Source organism: Molossus molossus, unplaced genomic scaffold (genome assembly GCF_014108415.1).
Source record: "Molossus molossus isolate mMolMol1 unplaced genomic scaffold, mMolMol1.p scaffold_m16_p_9, whole genome shotgun sequence".
Lineage (NCBI taxonomy): Eukaryota > Metazoa > Chordata > Mammalia > Chiroptera > Molossidae > Molossus > Molossus molossus.
Window position 1 is genome coordinate 100,378,139 of NW_023425403.1, and position 24,930 is coordinate 100,403,068.

The 24,930-nt window shown below is 38.8% G+C and overlaps 1 pseudogene; it reads right to left on the minus strand.

The window, feature by feature from the left end:
- Window positions 1–22,790, minus strand: part of LOC118622474 — a 29,442-nt pseudogene extending 6,652 nt beyond the window's left edge.
- Window positions 22,791–24,930: the final 2,140 nt, after the last annotated feature.

Here is a 24,930-nt window from a genome sequence, read left to right on the forward strand (position 1 = left end):
CAGGGAAGAACTGAGCAGTTTGGCACTGGAGCGAGGGCTAGAGGGGGGGCTTTCTCCGGGACAAACGTGCTTTGTTCCTTTGGTGAGCCCTTCCCTGGGGCGGCAGACAGCCACTATATCTGGGACTCCAGCAACCTGGCTCACACTGGTAGCCCCGCCCTGGTGACTCCCTGAGGCCCCACCCCACCCAACTTTCAGGCCCACCCAAGCTGTTGCCACTTGCTTAACCATAGGATTGGCCTGTCTTGGATCCTGCTTCAGGATTTTCCTAAATTCTTTCAAACAAGCAGCATCTGGTCTCAGCTAGCCCCATACTGCTCGTTAAGTAATACAGAGAAACAAACACAGGGAGGCAGCCGAAATGAGGAGACAAAGAAACAGGTCCCAAATGAAAGAACAGAACAAAACCCCAAGGAAAGAACTAAGCGAAATGGAGATAAGCAACCTAACAGATGCTGAGTTCAAAATACTGCTTATAAGGATGCTCAATGAACTCAGTGAGAACCTCAGTGAACTTAGTGAGGGCCTCAAGAGCATAAAAAAGGGCCAGTCAGAAATGATGGATGCACAGTCAGAATTGAAGGAGGCATTAACTGAAATAAAGAATAATTTACACAGATTCAATAGTAGAGTACGTAAATCCAAGGAGCAAACCATCGATTTGGAATATAAGGAAGCAAAAAACGCCCTATCAGAACAGCAAAAAGAAAAAAGAATCCAAACAAATGAGGATAGTTAAGGAGCCTCTGGGACAACTTCAAGCATGCCAACATTTGCATCTTGGGGGTGCCAGAAGGAGAAGAGAGAGAACAAGAAATCGAAAACCTGTTTGAAACAATAATGGCAGAAAACTTTCCTAACTTGGTGAAGGAAACAGACATACAAGTCCAGGAAGCACAGAGAGTCCCAAACAAGATGAACCCCAAGAGGCCCACACCAAAACACATCATCATCAAAATGCAAAAGGTTCAAGACAAAGAGAGAATCTTAAAAGCAGCAAGAGAAAGGCAGCTAGTTACCTAAAGGGAGTTCCTATAAGGCTGTCAGCTGATTTCTCAAAAGAAACTTTGCAGGCCAGAAGGGAGTGGCAAGAAATATTCAGAGTGATGAAAAGCAAGAACCTACAACCAAGATTACTCTATCCTGCAAAGCTGTCATTTAGAATCGATGGCCATATAAAGAGTTTCCCAGACAAGAAAAAGTTAAAGGAGTTCATCACCACCAAACCGTTATTATATGAAATGATGAAGGGTCTTTTTGAAGAAAAAGATAAGATATATGAACAAACAAAATGTCAATGAATACATATCTATCGACAATGGAATCTACAAACAAAATGAACAGGTAGAACAGAAACGTTCTCATAGATACAGAGAACATTTTGTTGGTTGCCAGATGGAAGGGGGGTTGGGGGAATGGGTGAAAAAAGTGAAGGGATTAAGAAGTACAAATTCATTGCTAGAATGACAAACCTCAAAGGGAAAGGGGTTGGGGGGTGGGAAGAAATAAACCAAAGAACTTATATGCATAACCAATGGACACAGACAATAGTGTGGGAAAAGGTGGGAGGGGGGTGGGAGTGGGGAGGAGGGGGTCAATGGGGGAAAAATGTGGAACATCTGTAATACATTCTACATTCAACAATAAAGATTTAAAAAAATAAATAAATAAAAAATAAATTTAAAAAAATCAAAAAAATAAATAAAAAAGATTTATCTTTATTGTTGGAAGTATTACACATGTCCCTCCTTATTTTATCCCCATTGACCCCCCCTCCTCCCTGCCCCCATTCTCCAACTTCACCACATTATTGTCTATGTCCATTGGTTATGCATTAATATCTTAAATATTGTTGAAAAGTTTCTATATTTGGAGAATGTGTTCAGAAGTAGCTTTATTATCCCACTATCCTCCAGCTATACCCGTCTTTCCTTTTAGCTGTCTGATCAACCAATGTCATTACAGTTATTCTTCAGTCTCCTTGGACATTCCAGTCCACCAACAACCCCTTCCCTTTTTCCAGTCTGTCAAATTTCTCCTTTTGAATTCCATGTTCCTTTATTTCAATAACATTCTTACCAATTATAAACTTCCCTTGACATTGGCACTGTCTCATCACTATTTGGCTAAACTCCAACCCTGAATGAAACCAACTATATGCTTTTCGCCTGAACTTCCAAGCCAATAGAGTGTTGTCAGTATATGGTCACTGCCACCAGTCAGAGATAGTTGTTAACACAACTCAACAATCCTGCTGCATTTCTCAGTTGACTTGCTTTTATGCACTCTGTAATGAAAACTTCAAACCCCCTCAGTTTCTTCAGATCTCTGATTCTCTTACCTTTGGCTTTATTTCCAATAGACAACTTTGACTCCTCTCCCTCAGAGTAAATCCAAGCTTTTTTGTACAGGACCTCATTCAATTGTCAAGTATAAAATCTGCTACCTACCTACTTCTGCATCTACTCTCTCAATTTTTCCTCGTACAGTTTCAGAAGAGGTACTTTTTCTCTTAACCAAGGCCAATTTTTCTACAAAGCTTGTAGGACCCTCTCTATCTATCCTTTCTCTCCTGTACATTAACTTCTTCCACTCATTTTAATCCTTCCCATGAAGTATCAATCATGCTCAATTCTCTTCCACCTAAAACCACAAAAAAAACAAAGAGAAAACAAAAGGGATAAACAGTCTAGGTCATCGTGCTTTTAAACTGCTCTCATTGAACTGTGTTACTCATCTGCAGAGAACATATTTTAGTTTCAGTATTTGTTCATTAGTACAGGTATTTGACTCAGTATGTTCCCCCAAGAGTGTGTAAACCACATGAGAGGTGATGCTGTGTGTATTTTTCCTTGTCATGTTATCCCCAGGTGCCTAGATCCACAGCTCCTAGAACAGAGCTGACATTAAATCAAAAGCTATTTTTATTGAATTCTTTCATTCATTCAACTCCTAATTTCCTAACTGCTGCCAGGCATTGACTTGATCACCAGGGATTAAGAGTATGTAGCCCTTTCCTTTAGAGAGCTCAAGTTCAGTGAGGAAAAGAAATTAAACACCCCAGTAATTTCAATTTAGTGACATATGCTGTGAAAAGGCGTACACATCACAGCAGCTCTGCATCAGCCAGGGTGGGGAGGGGAGTGATGAAAGGCAGGAAGAAGCAGTGGGAAAGGGCCCTGAGAAGAGTTGCCCATTGTACTGAGTCCTAAAAGCCAACTAGGAAACTGTTACCCAGTGAGTGATGGGTAAAAGAGGAAATAGCATGTACACTGGCATGGTGCCAGAACCTTTCATTGCAGCATACATTTTGTTTTATTATTAATATGTTTTTATTGCCTTTTTATTATTATTATTATTATTTTTTTTGGTCTCTATATAGAGCTGGAGAGAAGTGGGGAAGAGAGAGATAGAAACATCAATGTGAGAGAGAAACTTTGATGTGAGAGAGACACATCGAGTGGTTGCCACCCATACGACCCCAACCAGGGCCGGGGACAAACTGCAACCGAGGTACATGCCCTTAGCGGGAACCAAACCTGGGACTCTCTGGTCCTCAGGCTGACGCTCTAACTGCGAGCCAAATTGGCCAGGGCTATTGTCTTTTTAGAGAGAGAAGAATGGAGAGTGAGATAGAAACATCAATGTGAGAAAAATACACCGTTTGGCTGCCTCCTGCATGCCTCTTACTGGGGATCGAGCCCGCAAACCAGGCATGTGCCCTGACCAGGAATCGAACCGGGGCTTCTAAATCAATGGGACAATGCCCAATCCACTGAGCCATGCCAGCCAGGCTCATTGCAACATACTTTTTTTTTTCTTCTTTATTGATATATTAGAAAAACAGAAGAAGGGAGAGGGACAGATAGATGGAAACATCAATGAAAGAGAACATCGATTGGCCAACCTCCCTGCAAGCCCCCCACTGGGGATCAGGCACACAATCTGGGCATGTGCCCTGACCAGGAATTGAATCAGCGACCCCTTAGTGCATGAGTTGACGCTCAACCACTGAGCCACACCAGCTGGGCCATTGCAACATACTTATAACTGCAAGTAGTTCAGTGAGTCTCCAGAGCATATAAGGATGTGGAGGGAGCTGAAAGATGAAGAGGTTTTGTATGCTCAGGAACCACTGAAGGTCTTTATACTTGGAAACACAACTATATTTCTGAAGTTACTGTAATGCTGCATTTGCATTGATAAACCGGTCACACTGTGAGGGTGGACTGAATGGTGGCTTAGAGAGTCTGGAGACAACCTTTGGGTTCCCCTTTCATTTGAATGTTTCCTTTGCAACTTTGGAGCAACACCAAATTAGTGAGGGAGGAAGGGTCACATGAAGGGCCTATCTAAGATGACTGCACTTCTTATTACTGCCCTGCACAGTCTTAGAAACACTAACAGCCTTTGTGCAATTTTTACTCTAGCTTATCTATTTAAGACATGATGTTCGTATTTCTCTATTTTATTTTATAGAGAAACAGTGTTCCAAGGACAAATGAGGCATGTCCAGAACAGGAGTGAGATGGCCTATTTAGGCACAGAGGTTACTTGATCCTTAACAAATCTAGTTGATCCTAACTGGCAACATTGGAATAGCTTCTCCAGACCAGACAGTTAAATATGCAGCTTGAAGTCTTTACAATTTTATCACAATCCTGTGAGAGATGATGGTGTTTCAGGTTAACAGATTAAAAGACCTACATTCGACCTGGCTGGTGTGGTTCAGTGGTTGAGCATCGACTCATGCAACAAGAGGTCACTGGTTCAATTCCCGGTCAGGGCACATGCCCAGGTTGAGGGCCCAATCGCCGGGGGGGGGGGGGGGGGGCATGCAGGAGGAGACCAATCGATGTTCTCTCTCATCGATGTTTCCATCTATCTCTCCCTCTCCCTTCCTCTCTCTCTAAAATCAATAAATAAATAAAAAAAGAAAAACATTTAAAAAAAAAAAAAAAGACCTACATTCAGTTCACCTGCAAATCCATACTCCAGAATATATCCCTGCATAGGCCTGGGTTCTTAGATTATTTACATATTATACTCCCCACCTTTATCTTTTGTTTTTGTTTTATAAACTGAATTGATCTTTGAACTGAGGGCTATAAGAAACAGTACTATGTTTTGTTTGGGATATGTGAAGAAACCAATAAAGGAGATGCCAGAGAAATGTTCCAGAAAGTAAGTGCAGAAAGTATTTCAAAGAGATTGATCAAATATTGCTGATAGATCTGGTAAAAAGAATACTGAGAAGTGGCCCTTTGATTTAGAAATGTGGAGATCAAGGTGATCTTGCTAAGTGCACTTTCAATGAAATGTAGAAGGGTTGGAAGGATCACCTTTGTGAGCATTAAAATCCTAAAGAATTATTACTGGATTAGGATTGGGGAGAGGAACAGTGAACCAGGAGTTAAAATCTTGAAGAAATGAGGGCATATTAAATCAGGGCAAAACTAAGCTGTTGTATCAGTGAAGTGGCTTAAAGAACAAGCAGGTTTGTTTCTTTCTTAAATAATGGTCCCAATGTAAAAAGTCTGCGTTGGTGGGGTAGCTCCAATGCCTGGATCATTGAGGGATGCAGGTTGCTTACAGCAGTTGCTCTGTCAGCTCCTGGGGCATCATCATGGCCTCTGTAGAACAGCATCAATCAGTCTGCTGAGATGTCCTCTGCTTACTATTTACCATCTTCACTGTGGCAGGTGTTATGTATTCCACTCCCTTTGGAGAATATCTCTCAAATTTTCAACTCCTTTCATGGGCCAACTTCTGCAGTTCCTTATCCTGTCCACTATGTGAAGGTTCCTATTAAATTCAGCATGGTAAGGGTTAGAGGTAGGGATCGACAGAAGATAGGCTATAGGCACATTAAGGGGAAAAAAGAGAGAAGCAGATTTCTATCTCATGATAGGGCAGAGGCAAAAATGGGGTAATCATGGGGGCAAATTCTGTGCTTGAGTCAGAAAGTCTGGTTTTGAATGTTAACTCCATCACTTCCTAGTTAGGATGATGAGCACATCCTTTCAGTTCAAAGGATGTTACCTGAAGTGTGTGAAAATGCCAGCTTTACCTGCCCCCTAAGAGGGCATAATGAGGGTCAAATGAGGTCATGCATGAGAAATTATATTGTAGGTTGCTACATAAAAACAAATTCTTAATTTTTAGTCATTATCACTTTTGTCTTGACTAGTTTATTTCTTTCTGCAGAGTTTAGTCTAGTGGTTTTCGAATTTGGTCAACAGACCCCTGGGGGTCACAACACCCTTTCAGAGGATCTGTGCAGCCAAGACTATTTTCATAATAATAGAAAGACTTTTCTTTCTTTTTTTTTAAAACTTGTATTGATATCAGCACTTAAGATCAAAAGCAATGGTGGGTGAAACTGCTAGAACTTAGCAAGAATCAAGGCTGTGGCGCCAAACTATAATGATGGTCATTGAATTATTCACCACCATGCGTACACACACACACACACACACACACACACACAAGCTCCAGCCAACTTTATTTAAGAATGTTCTTGATGAATCAGTATAAATTATTAATTTCAATAAAGCTTAACCCATGAGTACGTCTTTTTAATATTCTGTGTGATGAAATGGGATGTATTCATAAACTATTTTGTGCTGCAGTGAAAGGAGGTTGGTTGTCTTGAGGAAAACAGTTGTGTGATTCAATTGTGAGCTGAACTAGCTGGTTTTTTTATAGGTCACCATTTTTTTCTACTTCAAAAGACTGATAGACAAATTTATTTCTGACTTGGGTATTTTGGTCTCAAAAATGAACAAAGCAAGCCTTTTTTTCAACGTAAACAATTGACACTATTTATTGCTAAAATGACACAAGTCAAGCTTCTAAGTGGACGTGAGAATTATGGAAAATTTATCTGCCACCCTGAGCTGGACAGATTCTCAGTATTGAAAGGTTTTTCTGATAAAATAAGTGGTAATATTAACAAATGTCATTGTAAAAATGTTTCTTTAAAAATCCTCACCCGAGGATATTTCCATCTGTTTTCAGATAGAATGGGAGGGAGGAGTAGAGAGAGACAGAGAGAGAAGAGAGAGACATTGATGTGAGACATATCTATTGGTTGCCTCCTGCACAACCCTGACAAGGGCTGGGAACAAACCGCAACCAAGGTACTTGCCTTTGACCAGAATCGAATCCACGACTGTTTGGTCTGCGGGCTGACACTCCAACCACTGAGCCAAACTGGCCAGGGCTGTAAAACTGTTTTATAATAAATATGTCAACATTTGGAATTGCTACTTAACTCAGTGATCCAGTACTTTTTTTCAAATGATTGGCACATGCCCGTATAAAGTCATGTGTGTGTAAAGACTCATTCAACATTCACAATAGATCAATGGATTGCAAAGTAGCGGGATGAAAAGTTCATTGATATGGTTTCAGATTCAACATTGCAGCAAATCTTTTTTTTTTTTTTTTTTATCCTCATCCAAGGACATTTTTTTTTTTTTCATTTTTGTTCAGATAGAGTGGGAGGGAGAGAGAGAAACATCAATGTGAAAGGGACACATCAAGTGGCCGCCACCCGCACGACCCAACCAGGGCTGGGGACAAACTGCAACTGAGGTCCATGCCCTTAGCGGGAACCGAACCTGGGTCTCTCTGGACCACAGGCTGATGCTCTAACCACTGAGCCAAACAGGCCAGGGCCATTGCAGCAAATATTTAAGGAACTACCACTGGTTGAGTTTTGGTACAGTATCAAAGACAAATATCCATAATTATCTGAAAAGCCTAGTAAAACTCTCTCCTCTTTCCTAACTGCATATCTGCCCATGTTTTCCTCACATACTTCAATCAAAACACATATCGAAAAAGACTCAATGCAGAAACAGATATGACAATCTTACTGTCTTCTATTAAGCCAGACATTAAATAGATTTGCAAAAATGTAAAACAATGTCACTCATCTTACTAATGTTTTTTATTTTGGAAATAATATTAACATAAAAATATATATTTATGTTAGTATGTAATATGTTATTATGCTATTTTTAAAGTAAGTAAATAAATCTACATTTTCTTGGGTTAAATTAAAATTAAGATGGTAAATATTGATGGATATAACCACATAAACAAAAGCTTTCTGGAGTCCTTGACAACTTTAAGGGTGTGAAAGCATCCTGAGACCAAAAAGTTTGAGAATTGCTGTTTTAGACTGCTTTGCACACGTAGCCTAGATTCTTTTAAGGATTGTAACCTTATCTCATTTGGAATTCTTAGTGCTTACCAGGACCTGAGCAGAGGAGTTAAGCTCACACCAGTTGGCAGTTACTGTTCATAGAAGAAGACAGAATGGACATTGGCGCCTTTTTCTTCACTTTTGTATCCTTTACTCAGGGTGCTATGGGCCAAAGAGTACCACAGCCAATGACTGTGGCCGGTAGCCAAAGGGAAGCCACCCTCCACATTAATAAGATAGATTTCAAATAATAAAACCAGCTGGAACTGACTTATGGAACTATTTTAGATAGGCTTTTTTAAACAAAGGAATTTAAAGGCTTCTTTAGAATTACAATTTAGCATAGTTTTGATATCCATATTCCAGTAAGAGTTAAACCTCATTTTGTCCTTTTGTTGTTCTAGTTGAGTAGTTTGCCTTTTTATTTCCTTTCAGTGGACCTATAATATTTATAATTACAACAAAAACACATTTATAGTTTATTATTGAAACGGGTTAGATTTCTACAGGTTAGTCTACAGTAATTAAAATTAAAGTTTCAATAGATTTATTTTCAAATTCCTAGTCATATTAACTGTTCAGGAAACAAATTAATTCATCAAGTAAGATACAACCTAAGAACCCTCCCCCCACACATACACACATACAAAAGATGTCTATTTAATTAATTCAGGCATATGTTATCCTGTATAGATTTGTTATAGAAACGATATTTGTTTCATTTGATGCAATACATTCTATACATAATTCCTGAGCAACATTTAAGATGACTGAAAACCATTTCTTGAACATTTTCACAATACTTGGATCATACACACTTTGGTTATAATGTATACAACCAAGGTTTTATAACACCATGATGAAATATTCTGATATTTATAAAGATAAACTTTATAAAATTCTTGCTTAGTTAATTAAAAGACAAATAAAAACAAAAAGTTTTCTTTACCAATTAGTTTCAAGCTAAAAATTTTAAACCAAAAATTGATATTTACATTCAAGTCAACAATTTGGAAATTATCCATGTGCCTGGCTAACTTGCTGACTAATTTTAGATTGATTTTTATTAATTAATTATTTAATTGAATTATTTAGTGAACATTTACTGAGTGTCCAAAAAAATATATAATTGATTGTTAAAGGTCCTGGGTGATGACATGTAATTCCTAAGTGGCTTATTTATTTGGAAACTTAGTACCAAGCAAATAAAAATAATGACAACAGTAACAAGGAATAAATTTGAGAGCTATGTCCAAGCACTGTTCTAAATGCTACGTATTTATGAATTTATCAGATCCTCACAACACTCTGAAGTAGGTTATTTATCAATCACCCTTCGTTTGCCAGTGAAGACAATGAAGCATGGAGAAGTTAAGTAATTTGCCCAATGTCACTTGGGTTTCAAATGGTAGAGTTGAGATTGAAGCCCAAGTTGTCTGGCTTTGTAGCCCATGTCTTTACTACTACATTGCACTGCTTGCTTTGGTGGGCATTGAACAGAATGAATGAATGAATGAATGAATGAATGAATGAATGAATGAATTAATATTTATCTTAGTTCTGGTGCATAGCCCCAGATTATATACTTAAAACTGGCCAGCAATCTTGCAAATACATACATACCTCAAGCAATAAGGGCCTCAGGGTGTCGGAGAGACTAGCATCACCACCAGAGGATGGACAGTATGCTCTATTTTCATTTAAACCATCATGTTTACATGGGAAGGAGAACTCATTTTTTATATGCAACTAGTTTACTTAGCTATGCCATTCTCCCCAGACATTGCCTCCTAGGAATGGGACATTTTTTTTCTCTCCCAGATCACAGGATAAACTAGTTAGGAAAAAAATGATCAGTTGTAATATTTTGGTGTACCTTTTCAGAATTTGTTACAGAATCAAATGAGAGGAGTTTGGAAAACCTTGGATTTGAGAAAACAATTTTAGTTTATCCTGTGTTGATTGTTGAGGGAATAGGAAATAATTTATAAATTGATAGCACTTTAGCATGGAAAGAGACCCCAGAGGTCTCTCTTATTACACATAAGAATCTGAACAGAAATCAATCCATGCCATTATGATCAATTGATATTTGACAAAAGAGGCAAGAACATACAATGGAGTAAAGACAGTCTCTTTAACAAAAGGTGTTGGGAAAATTAGACAGGCACATACAAAAAAGATGAAACTAGACCACCAACTTACACCATACACAAGAATAAACTCAAAAATGAATAAAAGACTTAAATGTAAGTTGTGAAACCATAAAAATCCTAGAAAAAAACAGGCAGCAAAATCTCAAACATCTCACATAGCAGAATTTTTGCCGATACATCTCTTAGAGCAACAGAAACAAGAAAAAATAAACAAATGGGACTACATCAAACTAAAAAGCTTCTGCACAGCAAAAGCAACCATCAAAATGAAAAGGGAGCCCACTGTATGGGAGAACATATTTGCCATTGATACCTCTGATAAGGGGTTAATTTCCCAAATATATAAAGAACTCATACAACTCAAAAGGAAGACAAACAATCCAATTTAAAAATGTACAAAGGACCTGAATAGACACTTCTCCAAAGAGGACATATGGCCAATAGACATGAAAAATGCTCAACATCACTAATCATCAGAGAGATGCAAATTAAAACTATAGTGAGGCATTACCTCACACCTGACAGAATGGCTATCATCAATAAATCAACAAACAAGTTTTGCTCAGTGGTTAGAGTCAGCTCGTAGACTGAATGGTCATGGATTCGATTCCCAGTCATGGGCATGTACCTGGGTTGCAGGTTCAATCCCCGGCCCAGGTCAGGGATGTACGGGAGGCATCCAATCAATGTGTCTCTCTCACATCAATGTTTCTCCCTCCCTCCCTCCCTCCCTCCCTCCCTTCCACTCTTTCTAAATATCAATGGAAAAATATCCTCAAGTGAGGATTAACAATAAGTAAATTAATCAATCAATCAACAAACAAGTGCTGGTGAGGATGTGGAGAAAAGGGTACTCTAGTACACTGCTGGTGGGATTGCAGACTGGTGCAACCACTATGGAAAACAGTATGGAGTTTCCTCAAAACATTAAAAATGGAACTGCCATTTGACCTAATGATCTCATTGCTAGGAATATATTCTAAGAATCCAGAAACACCCATAAGAAAGAATATTTGCACCCCTATGTTCATTACAGTGCTATTTACAATAGCTAAGATTTGGAAACAGCCCAAGTGTCCATCAGTAGATGAGTGGAGAAAAACAGTGGTACATTTACAAAATGGAATACTACACAGCTGTAAAAAAAGAAGGATCTCTTACTCTTTGAGACAGCATGGATGGACCTGGAGATTATTATGCTAAGTGAAATAAACCAGTCAGAGAAAGACAAATATTACATGATCTTACTTATTTGTGAAATCTAATGAACAAAATAAACTGACCAACAAAAAAGGTCCTGAGGCATTGAGGCATGGAACAGACTGACATATCTCAGGGAGGAGGGATGGGAAGAGATTAACCAAAGAATTTATATACTTACATGATAGCCCATGAACACAGATAATAGGGTGGTGAGGACCTGGAGTCGCATAGGGGCTAGGTGGATGGGTGCAAAGCGAGGGGGGCGGGGGACATCTGTAATACTGTCAACAATAAAAGTATATATTTAAAAATATAATCTGAAGCATAATGTGGTTATTTGACTGCCTGAAGTTTACATTGCTAGGTAATAGAAAAAAAAATGTGTTATCACTGCCAGTCCTCCCATCCCTGGCATCTTAAAAAAAAAAAATTACTTTTTTCTTTTTAGACTCATGGTATAATTTAATAGAAGACAAAGATCAACATGGAAGGAGATCTCCTGGAAGGTTTCATTTTCCTATAGTCAAAGAACATGAAAAAAAAAAAAAAAAAAAAAAAAAAAAAACCATACTGGAGAGCTGAGCTGGTTTCAAATGTGTGCTTTTGTGACAAACACATTCAGCTCTCAAGGAAACCCTTCTCCCAACAAATCACAGTACACTGTTCTAGTTTCAGCCTCCTCCTAATGCCATACCCTCATTATATCATGGTGGCGGGTGGAGTCACCCTTCTTTCTGTGTCTTCTTCCTTTTACCGTGTGTGTGTGTGTGTGTGTGTGAAATTTTCACATCATATTCTCTTCACTACTAATTCACATTTCTGGTTTTACTAGTTATCTTGCTTCTTGGGTTTCTCGTGTGTGTGTGTGTGTGTGTGTGAGTGAAATTTTCACATCATATTCTCTTCACTACTAACTCACAGTTTTGGTTTTACTAATTATCTTGCTTCTTGGGTTTCTCTACTATGTTCCATGTAAATCCCCAAATTAAATTGCTCTTAATATTGCCGAGGACAGTGATTTCAACTTGTGTGCTGCAAGAACTTTTGAAACATGAAATACCTATATATTCCAAGGTACTGACGACCTCTTTTCCCTTAGACTGTCAAATAAAAAAATGACAACAGCCAACATAACAACTGCCATTCAGTGTGAATGAATCAAAATTAATACTTTTTTTTTTTTTGGTCAGATCAGCAAAAAATTTATTTTTTGGTGTGCCCCAGAAATTTAGTAATTACTTTATGTGTGCCATGAGATGAAAAAGGTTGAAAATTGGTGGCCTAGGAGAAGGACATGGAGCAGTCAAGACAATGACAGTAGAGTTGTTTATAGCAGGCAGCTCTGTTTAATAACTAAACATGCTTTTGTGACTATCAATTTGTACTTTTTAATTCCTTCAACTTTTCAACTAGCCCCCAACCCTCCTCCCCTCTGGCAACCATCAGTCTGTTCTCTGAGACTTTCTATTTTGTTTATTTATTTTGCTCTTTAGGTTCCATACATAAGTGAAATCATATAGTATTGATCCTTCTCTGTCTGACTTATTTCACTTAGCATACTACCTCCTAGGTATATTCAGCTGTCACATGTGGTAAGATTTCATTATTTTTTATAGCCAAATAATACTTCATTGTATATATGTACTACCACTTTTTTGGTTCCACTGGTCTATTGATGGGCATGTGGGTTGCTTCCATATCTTGGCTATTGTAAATAATGCTGCAGTAAACATAGATGTGCATATATCCTTTTGAATCAGTGTTTTGGGTTTTTTTTCTGCACTATATTTTTTTAATTTTTAATTTTTTCTTTATTGATTTTAGAGATAGAGGAAGGGAGAGGGAGAGAGATAGAAACATGAATGTGAAAAATCATCGATCCACCACCTCCTGCATGCCCCCCACTGGGGATTTGGCCCACAACCTGGGCATGTGCCCTGACTGGGAAATGAACCAGCGACCTCTTGGTGCATGGGTCGATGCTCAACTGCTGAGCCACACCAGCTGGACTGCACTATTTTGAATTGATTTTATTTAATTTTACAAAAGCCTGATTGGAGGTTAGTATGTAATTATAAGTCCAGCAACAGTTCTACAAAAATGGACATACGATGCCAGAATTTTTTCAGAGCAACTAATATCATATCCTTCTTCTACATAAAAGATGCATTAACTGCTACATGTTGGCCAAAATCAGTCTCTACAAGAAGAGATGGCCCAATATAGTCAATTAAAAAACTAGTTGTGAACACTAGGTTAAAAAAAAGAGGTTTTCTGATTACTAAAGGAAGGAACAGTATCTTTCATAAACAAGCCCTTCAGCACTGGGTGATTTGTAATCACCCCAGGTCCAGGAAGCAAGCCAGCGACCCTTTGGTGCTTGGGCAGACACTCTAACCATTGAGTCACGACAGCCAGGGTGGATATCCTTTTTCTTTACAACGGTACCTTCATCAGCAAATCTCTTGAGATAGTCTTTAAGTTCAGTCTTCAAGTCATTATATTCACAAATAAGTTCCACTTGATGGACTCTGTTCATGCTGTCCTGGGTGTCCATTAAAGGATTTGTCTTGTCAGCTGCCTGGTCAACCTTGACATTCTTTTCATTAGCCAGAACTGTGTCATATTCATCTGTGAGGAACAGGACATCTAGATTGTCATATATTTTTATAGTCTTTGTAGGCACCTAATTAGTGTTGTTGTTGTTCTTGTTTCCACATTTAACCTACTTTTATTCAGGTCATTCAGTAAAAACAAAATATGTCTTATCAAGTACAACTTATAAATAACTATAATGATTTGCCTTACTTCCATATATATTTGTCTAATTTATAGTCTGTTTTTTAAAATTATTATTATTGAGGGTATTAGATGTCTCCCATTTCTCCCCACCCCCTCCCGTTGCCCCCACCACCTCAGGTCTGGCCCCACCCCAGGCCTTCAATGAACAGCTGTGTCCATGGGCTATGCATATATGCATGTAAGTTCTTTGGTTAATTAAAATGCTTTGTTTTAGACTCGAAAAAATGGCGGCGGAGTGAACGGAAGCTACACAGACCGTCTCCCAGAACCAAACTGGAATTACAACTAAAACACAGACAAATCGACGGGAAAAAGCAACAGAAAAGCAGCCTGGAGAACCACATAATGAGGGACACTGACTCCATCCCGGTAGGCTTGCGAAGGCGTGAGACGGGGGCTGGGAGCCCACGGTCTGCAGCTTGGCAGCGGCCTTAGCTGGGAGCGGCGCCCTCGGGTCACACTCCCCGGGGGCTCCACAGCGCAGAGCTGGGATAGAGGCTAAAACAGCCACAGTCACTCACCTTGGGCTCTGGCAGAGGGAGGGCAGACTGGACTGGAACGGTGTCGGGACACTCGAGATTTGGAGGGCGCTCAGAGCTTTGGCTGAGTGCAGCCACTCAGGACGGTGGCCACATTGCTCCTTCCCAGGGCTCTGAGAGAGGCAGCAGCCCCTCCCTCAGAGATCCAACCCCACCCTGTGGGCCATTGAAGTGCTAATTGAGGCTCACTAACACCAGAATCTACCCCACCCTCGGGAAATCCCCATGTGCTAAGCACCTGAGGGAGCTTTTCAATCAACTGACAACCCAAAACTCATCAAGTAACCTAGACTGCCAGCCTCCAGGCAAAATGCTAGAGGATAACAGTACCTTTCCTGGGCTGGCAACTTTAACCAGGAAAGTAAGACTTGACAGTGGTGTTCAACGTGGGTCCTCCCTCGCTCATCTAAACACAGGAGAGGGAGCCACAAACAGCAGAACACCAACACCCACAGGGAAAACTTGACAGGCTCCAAAGCCCACAGTGATAGCCAAAATGGTGAAACACAGCAACAGAAGCCAAATGAAAGAGCAAGAGACCTCCACCGAAGATGAGATCAATGTGGAGCAATTAGGCATGTTAACAGAGCTAGAATTCAGAGCCATGATCTTAAGGAAGCTGAACAGCATGAGTAAGGACATAGAGACACTGAAAATGAGCCAATTGGAAATTAAAAACCAACAAGAAGAGATAAAAAATGATATATCAGAAATGAAAAACACATTGGAAGGTTTAAAAAGCAGAGTAGAGGAAGCTGAGGACCGGATCAGTGAATTAGAAGAAAGGGTAGAAAAAATCAACCAATCAGAAAAACAAAAGGAAAAAACTATTAAAAAACAGGAAGACAGCTTAAGAGAACTGTGGGACAACTGGAAACGTAATAATATTTGCATCATAGGAGTACCCGAAGAAGAAGAAAATGAGCAAGGGATAGAGAATATATTCAAAAACATAGTGAGAGAAAACTTCCCTAATTTGGTGAAGGAAGAAGGCATTCAAGTTCAAGAAGCACAGAGAGTCCCAAGTAAGAAGAACCCAAACAGGCCCACACCAAGACACATAGTAATTAAAATGCCACAAATTAAAGACAAAGAGAGAATCCTAAAAGCAGCAAGAGATAAGCAACAGGTTACCTACAAAGGGAACACCATAAGGCTCTCAGCTGACTTCTCACAAGAAACACTACAGGCCAGAAGAGAATGACATGAAGTAATCAAAGTCATGAAAAACAAGAATCTGAATCCAAGACTACTCTACCCAGCAAGGCTATCATTCAAAATAGAAGATCAAATAAAGAGCTTCCCAGACAAAAAAAGGCTAAGGGAATACATTAGCACCAAACCAGCACTGCAAGAAATGTTAAAAGGACTGCTGTAATTAGCAGTAGAAATGGGAAGGAAAATAGAACCACACTAAACAAAAATGGCAATAAGTAAGTACATATCAATAATCACCTTAAACGTAAATGGATTGAATGCTCCCATAAAAAGACACAGAGTAGCTGATTGGATAAGAAAGCATGACTCATCTATATGTTGTTTACAAGAGACCCACCTCTCAACAAAAGACTCACATAGGTTGAAAGTGAAGGGATGGAAAAAAAATTTCCAAGCAAATGGAAAGCAAAAAAAAGCTGGGGTAGCAATTCTCATATCTGATAAAATAGATTTCAAAATGAAGACCATAGCTAGAGACAAAGACGGCCAATACATAATATTGAAAGGATCTATCCAACAAGAAGATATAACCTTGATAAACATATATGCACCCAATATAGGAGCACCAAAATATATTAAAAATCTTCTGGAGGACTTCCAAGGAGAAATCGACAATGATACAGTCATAGCAGGGGACTTCAACACCCCGTTGACAGCACTGGATAGATCCTCTAGGCAAAAAATTAGCAAGGAAACAGAGACTCTAAATGAAGCACTAGACCAAATGGATTTAATAGATATCTACAGAGAATTACACCCCAAAACTACAGAATACACATTCTTCTCAAGTGCACATCGGACATTCTCAAAGATAGACCACATGATAGGACACAAACTACATCTCTACAAGTTCCAGAAGATTGAAATCATATCAAGCATCTTCTCAGATCACAATGGCATGAAACTAGAAATCAATTGCAACAAGAACATGCAAAGACATTTCAACACATGGAGGCTAAATAGCATGTTACTAAACAATGAATGGGTCACCAAGGAGATCAAGGAAGAAATTAAAAACTTCCTGGAAACCAATGAAAATGAACACACAACAACACAAAATCTATGGGATGCAGCGAAAGCAGTTCTGAGAGGGAAGTTCATAGCACTACAGGCCTACCTCAAAAAACAAGAAAAATTTCTAATGGACTGTCTAACCTCACAACTTAAAGAATTAGAAAGCAAACAAAAAGAAAACCCCAGAGCAAGTAGAAGGAAGGAAATAGTAAAGATCAGAGCAGAAATAAATGACATAGAGACCAGAAAAGCAATTCAAAGGATCAATGAAACAAAGAGCTGGTTTTTTGAAAAGATAAACAAGATTGATGGACCCTTAGCTAGACTTACCAAGAAACAAAGAGAGAGAAACCAAATACACAGAATCAGAAATGAAACAGGAGAAGTAACAACCAACACCACAGAAATACAAAAGATCATTAACAACTATGAACAACTATATGGCAACAAATTCGACAATCTAAGGGAAATGGACAAATTTCTAGAAACACACAGTCTCCCAAAACTATTCCCGGAAGAGATGGAAAACTTGAACAGACCAATAACAACAAAGGAAATTGAAGAGGTAATCAAGACCCTCCCAGCAAACAAAAGCCCAGGCCCAGATGGCTTCACGGGGGAGTTTTACCGAACATTCAAAAAAGAGCTAACACCCATTCTCCTCAAACTATTTCAAAAAATTCAAGAAGAAGGAAGACTTCCAACCACGTTCTATGAGGCCAGCATAATTCTAATTCCAAAACCAGAAAAGGACACTACGAAGAAAGAAAACTACAGGCCAATATCCCTGATGAACATAGACACCAAAATCCTGAACAAAATATTAGCAAATTGGATCCAGCAATACATCAAAAAAATTATTCACCATGACCAAGTGGGATTCATTCCAGGGATGCAAGGCTGGTACAATATCCGCAAATCAATAAACGTGATACACCACATAAACAAATGAAGAATAAAAACCACATGATCATATCAATAGATGCTGAAAAAGCATTCGACAAAATCCAGCATCCATTTCTGATAAAAATGCTCAGCAATGTAGGAATAGAGGGATCATATCTCGACATAATAAAGGCCATATATGAACGACCTACAGCCAACATCATACTCAATGGACAGAAACTAAAAACATTTCCATTAAGAACAGGAACAAGACAGGGATGTCCACTTTCGCCACTCTTATTTAACATTGTACTGGAAGTCTAAGCCACAGCAGTCAGACAGGAAGAAAAAATAAAAGGGATCCAAATTGGAAAGGAGGAAGTGAAACTGTCATTATTTGCAGATGACATGATACTATACATAGAAAACCCTAAAGACTCCATCAAAAATCTACTAGACTTAGTAAATGAATTTGGCAAAGTAGCAGGATACAAAATTAACATCAAGAAATCGACGGCTATCTTGTACACCAATGATGAACTCACAGAAAGAGAAACTGAAAAAACAATCCCATTTACCATCGCGCCAAAAAAATTACGATACCTAGGAATAATCTTAACCAAAGAAGTAAAGGACCTATTTGTAGAAAACTACAGGTCATTGAAAAAATAAATAGAGGAAGATATAAAAAAGTGGAAGCACATACCCTGTTCATGGATTGGAAGAATTAACATCATTAAAATGTCCATACTACCCAAAGCAATCTATAGATTCAATGCAATCCCCATCAAAATACCAACAACATATTTCATAGAACTAGAACAAATACTTCAAAAGTTCATATGGAACCAAAAAAGACCCCGAATAGCCACAGCAATCTTGAAAAAAAAGAACAAAGTAGGTGGGATCACAATACCAGATATCAGGTTATACTACAAAGCGACTGTAACCAAAACAGCCTGGTACTGGCACAAGAACAGGCTTATAGACCAGTGGAACAGAACTGAAAACCCAGAAATGGACCCAAGGCAATACGCTCAATTAATATTTGACAAAGGTGGCAAGAGCATACAGTGGAGTAAAGACAGCCTCTTTAATAAATGGTGTTGGGAAAATTGGACAGCTACATGCAAAAAAATGAAACTAGACCATCAACTTACACCATATACAAAAATAAACTCAAAATGGATAAAAGACTTAAATGTGACCCATGAATCCATAAAAATTCTAGAAGAAAATGTAGGCAACAAAATTTCGGACATCATACGGAGCAGAATTTTCACTGATACATCACCTAAGGCAACAGAAATAAAGGAGAATATGAACACATGGGACTACATTAAACTAAAAAGCTTCTGCACAGCAAAAGAAACAATCATCAAAAATGGAAAGGCAACCCACTCTATGGGAGAACATCATTGCCAATGATGTATCAGATAAGGGGCTAATTTCCAATATATAGAGAGTGCTCCTACAACTCAACAAAAGGAAGACAAAGAACCCAATTAAAAAATGGGCAGAGGAGCTGAATAGACACCTCTCCAAACAGGACATACAAATGGCCAAAAGACATATGAAGAAATACTCAACATCACTAATCATCAGAGAGATGCAAATTAAAACAACAATGAGGTATCACCTCACACCTGTCAGAATGGCCGCCATCAACAAATCATCAAACAACAAGTGTTGGCGAGGGTGCGGAGAAAAGGGGACTCTAATACACTGCTGGTGGGAATGCAGACTGGTGCAGCCCAATGGAAAACAATATGGTGCTACCTCAAAAAATTAAAAATTGAACTTCCATTCGACCCAGTGATCCCACTGCTGGGAATATACCCTAAGAAGCCTGAAACACCAATCAGGAAGAATATATGTACCCCCATGTTCATAGCAGCACTATTTACAGTAGCTAAGATCTGGAAACAGCCCAAGTGTCCATCAGTAGAGGAATGGATAAAAAAGCTGAGGTACATATACACAATGGAGTACTATGCAGCTGTAAGAAAGAAATATCTCTTATCCTTTGAGAGGACATGGAGGGACCTGGAAAGTATTATCCTAAGTGAAAGAAGCCAAGCAGAAAAAGACAAACACCACATGATCTCACTTATATACAGAATATAATGAACATAACAGTCTGAGGAATACAGTAGACCCAGAAACATGGAAGTAGGGCACAGACTGACATCCCTCAGAAGAGGGGGTGGGGAGGTGGGAAGAGATAAACCACAGAACTTATATGCATGTATGCATGACCAATGGACATGGACAACTAAGCCGGGGATGGGGTGGAGGTGGGGTGGGGTGGGGGGTGCCAATGGGGTAAAAAGGTAAAATATCTGCAACAAAAAAAATAAATAAAAAATTCATAAAAAAAATAAAAATAAATAAAAATAAACAGAATAAAAAAAAAAATGCTTTGTTTTAAGCTTCTGAAGTTAGCAGCCAGACTCTGATTCTGTGTTGAGACACTATTCTTTTTTCCCTTTCAGTATTTTATTTTTAAAAATTTTTGTTACAGATGTTTCTCCTTTTTTACCCCATTGACACTCTCCTTCCTATCCCCTCCGCCCCATCCCCGGCTTTGTTGTTCATGGCCATTGGTTATGCATACATGCAAATAAGTTCTGTGGTTTATCTCTTCCCACCCCCCACCACCCCCTCTTCAGAGGATTGTCAGTCTGTACCCTACTTCCATGTTTCTGGGTCTACTCTTTTCCTCAGACTGTTATATTCATTATATTCCATATATAAGTGAGATCATGTGGTATTTGTCTTTTTTTCTGCTTGGCTTGTTTCGCTTAGGATAATACTTTCCAGGTCCCTCCATGTCTTCTCAAAGGATAAGAGATATTTCTTTCTTACAGCTGCATAGTACTCCATTGTGTATATGTACCTCAGCTTTTTTATCCATTCGTCTACTGATGGACACTTGGGCTGTTTCCAGATCTTAGCTACTGTAAATAGTGCTGCTATGAACATGGGGGTACATATATTCTTCCTGATTGGTGTTTCAGGCTTCTTAGGGTATATTCCCAGTAGTGGGATCACTGGGTCAAATGGAAGTTCAATTTTTAATTTTTTGAGGTAACACCATATTGTTTTCCATAGGGGCTGCACCAGTCTGCATTCCCACCAGCAGTGCACTAGAGTCCCCTTTTCTCCACACCCTCGCCAACACTTGTTTGATGATTTGTTGATGGTGACCATTCTGACAGGTGTGAGGTGATACCTCATTGTTGTTTTAATTTGCATCTCTCTGATGATTAGTGATGTTGAGCATTTCTTCATATGTCTTTTGGCCATTTGTATGTCCTGTTTGGAGAGGTGTCTATTCAGCTTCTCTGCCCATTTTTTTTAAATCGGTTCTTTGTCTTCCTTTCATTGAGTTGTATGAGTACTCTATATATTTTGGAAATTAACCCCTTATCTGATGTATCATTGGCAATGATGTTCTTCCATAGAGTGTGTTGACTTTCCATTTTATTGGTTGTTTCTTTTGCTGTGCAGAAGTTTTTTAGTTTGATGTATTCCCACCCTCTCAGTATTTTAAAAAAATGTATCTTTATTGTTGAAAGTATGACAGATGTCCCCCCTCCACTGACAACCTCCTCCGCTCTCCACCCCCCCTTCACTGCACTGTAGTCTGTGTCCATTGATTATGCATATACATTCTTTGGTTTATCTCTTCCCACCCACCTACTCCCCTTCCCTCTGAGGTTTGTCAGTCTGTTTCCTACAGCTGTGGCAGTATACAATGGAATACTATGCAGCTGTAAGAAAGAAAGATCTCTTACACTTTGAGACAACATGGAGGGACCTGGAGAGTACTATGCTAAGTAAAATAAGCCAGTAAGAGAAAGACAGGCATCACATGATCTCACTTATTTGTGGAATTTAATGAAGAAATTAAACTGATGAATAAAATAGATCCAGAGACATGGAGACGCTGATTCTTAAACACTGTCTGGAGCTCAATATCTGAACTAGAGCTGGTACATAGTTTGTTAGTCTGCTCTGCTTCAATTTCCTGTACAGCATAATTTGCATGTTTTTGAGCACTTTTTTTGAGGGTACTATCTTGAAGATCTCCATTTTCAGGTTTGATAACTTTCTGATCACCTATTCCATCAACATTCAGCACTAACCCATCATCCTCCACAGATACTTTTGCTACTGCCGCCAGTTGCACAGCTAAAGCCTACAAGAAAGAGCAGCTTTTCATATAGGCCTGGCACACCAACTCTTGGCAATCCCCACTCTCAGGGGAAATGGCACCAAGATGCCTTCCAGGAATCAGTCTTCTCAGACTACACGCTGGATCATTTAATCTGGAATCTCATCTTCGGGATCAGATCTTACAAATGCTGTACAATCCAAAAAAGTTGTTATTATACTTATTGCCAGAATTTATCTTTGTTAGGAAATAATTTGCATTTCAAAATTTTAAACTTGCTCTTTCCACAATCACAACGAAAAGTTCTTTTTGTATATAGTTCAAGTAGTTTATGACTTCCATGACATTCATGACTGCAGATTCATGCTTGTTCTTCTCCCTTGGGGGTGCAGGTACTACAGGTAAATAGTGCTTGTCTCTTTATCGAACGCTGTGAGTAGGAGTGCTTCTCTGAGTCGCTGCCGAGCAGTACCTCCCGCCTCCTTCTCCAACTCCTCCTTCTCCTCCAGTACATCAACCAGCAATACCTTGGGGTCAAGTTCCCACTGCTGCCCAGCGGGACTCTCAGCTCCAGCCATCCTCAACCTCCTTGTGACCGCAGCTTGTCCCCTGTGGAAGCAGGAAGAGCTGCCACGAGAGGTGTGGCCTTGGATTTCTTTTGATATATACCCAGAGGTGGAATTGCTGGGCCATAAGGCAGTTCTATTTTTAATTTTTTGAGAAATCTCCATACTGTAGTGGTTGCACCAATCTGTATTCCTACCAACAGTACACACAGGTGCACATTGTATTTACCCATATTTTTGCTTACCATGGCCATTTTTTCTTCCTGATGTATCAGGGTTTCTTCTTTGATCTTTTCCCTTCTGTTTAGAGACCTTCCTTTTGGAACTTCTTTTAGGTATTAAGTTCTCTGATGACCAGTACTCATAGTTTTCATTCATCTGAACATGTCTTGATTTTTCCTTACTCCTGAAGAATATTTTCACTAGGTTTAAACTTCTGGGTTGCCAGTCCATTTCTTCAGGACATGACAATTATTGTGCTATTTCCTTCTGGCCTCAAAGATCACTAATGAGAAAATTTCTATCATTTGCATGTTTTATACCCTATAGATAAAGGTTATTTTTCTCTGGCTGCCTGTCAAGACTTTTTCTTTGTCTTGGTATTCAAAAATTTAGTTATGATGTATCTTGTGTAGATTTCTTTGGGGTTAAACTGCTTGGAGTTTTCTCAGCTTTTTGATATGTAAGTTTATATCTTTTGCCAAATTTGGAAAGTTTTCAGCCATTATTTCTTTGAGAACTTTTTCAGCCCTGTCTTCTTTCTTCTCTTCTTCTGGAATTCTGATGACATGGCTGTTCAATCTTTTGTTATAGTTCCAGGTCTCTGAGGCTCTGTCTTATTTGATTTTTTTTTTTTCAGTTTACTTCCTCTCTGTTGTTCAGATTGGATAATTTCTATTCTTCTGTCTTCCAGTTCACTGATTCTATGCTCTATTTCCATTCTGTTGTTTAGCCTATCACTAAGATTTCTTATTTCAGTTATTGTATATTTTTCACTCCTAAAATTTTTTTTTTCCCTGAGGATTTCAACTTTTTATCTGTTTGAAACGTTTTCATAATTGCTCACTGAAACATTTTTATCATATTTTAGCATTAAAGTCTTTGGCAGATAATCCTTAAACCCCACCCCTCTCTCTGTCTCTCTCTCTCTCTATATATATATATATGTACATACATATAATATTCTGAATATATATGTGTGTGTGTGTGTATATATATATATTTTTTTTCTGCTTCTCTGGAGAAACCTAATATAAATATTTATTTCTATATCTATATCTATATATCTATATCTATATCTATATCTATATCTAACCATGAGTTTATACCAATACTTAATTCTAATTAAGAGAAAATTCTAACATTATCTTTTGTCATATTTTAACTCCCTCCTTTGATATAGAGAAATCTAGTTCCCACTGTTCTTAATATATTTACTTATTTGCTCAATTCCCCCTACAAGTTTTTGAGAGATGGTAGAATATATTTTGTTAATTTTCCACAGAAAGAAGTAAAGTGTCCTGAGGATAGATTCACTTCCCTTTTTAATTCTCACAAAGACCTGTATAAACTTATGTAGTCCTAGCTCTGCCTCTGGGGAGATGTTCTGGGAGAGTATATGGGAAGCTGCTAGGATTGCCAGGGGTACAGCACATGTCATTGGGGGTTTTAATAGTTGAATCATGGAAAGTGACAATGATGGTTATAGTTTATATTTGCATAACATTTTCAGGTGCTTTCACATACTTACCTTGTTCCTAAATATAATGCTGTCAGGTGGTCAGGGAATTCATTATTAGCTGTATTGTGGTAGGCTCAGTAATGGCCTTCTGAAAGATATTCAGTTCCTAAACCCTGGAACAATAGGAATGTTACCTTAGATAGCAAAAAGAACTTTGTAGATGTGATAAAAACTGAAATTTTTACAAATGTGGAACCTGAAACTTCAGACCATACAGCTAGCAGGTGGCACAGCTAGAATTCAAATCCAGGTTCATTGACTTTAAATCCAATGCTCATTCATGGTGGCTGCTTCCTCCCTTACTGAACCACCACTCCCCCCAACCCCAAACCCTGCCCTCCCATGACACAAAGAGGAAGTAGAAAGAATAAGACAAGAGAAGTTGTCATCTTTGGGTGCTCATTTAAAACA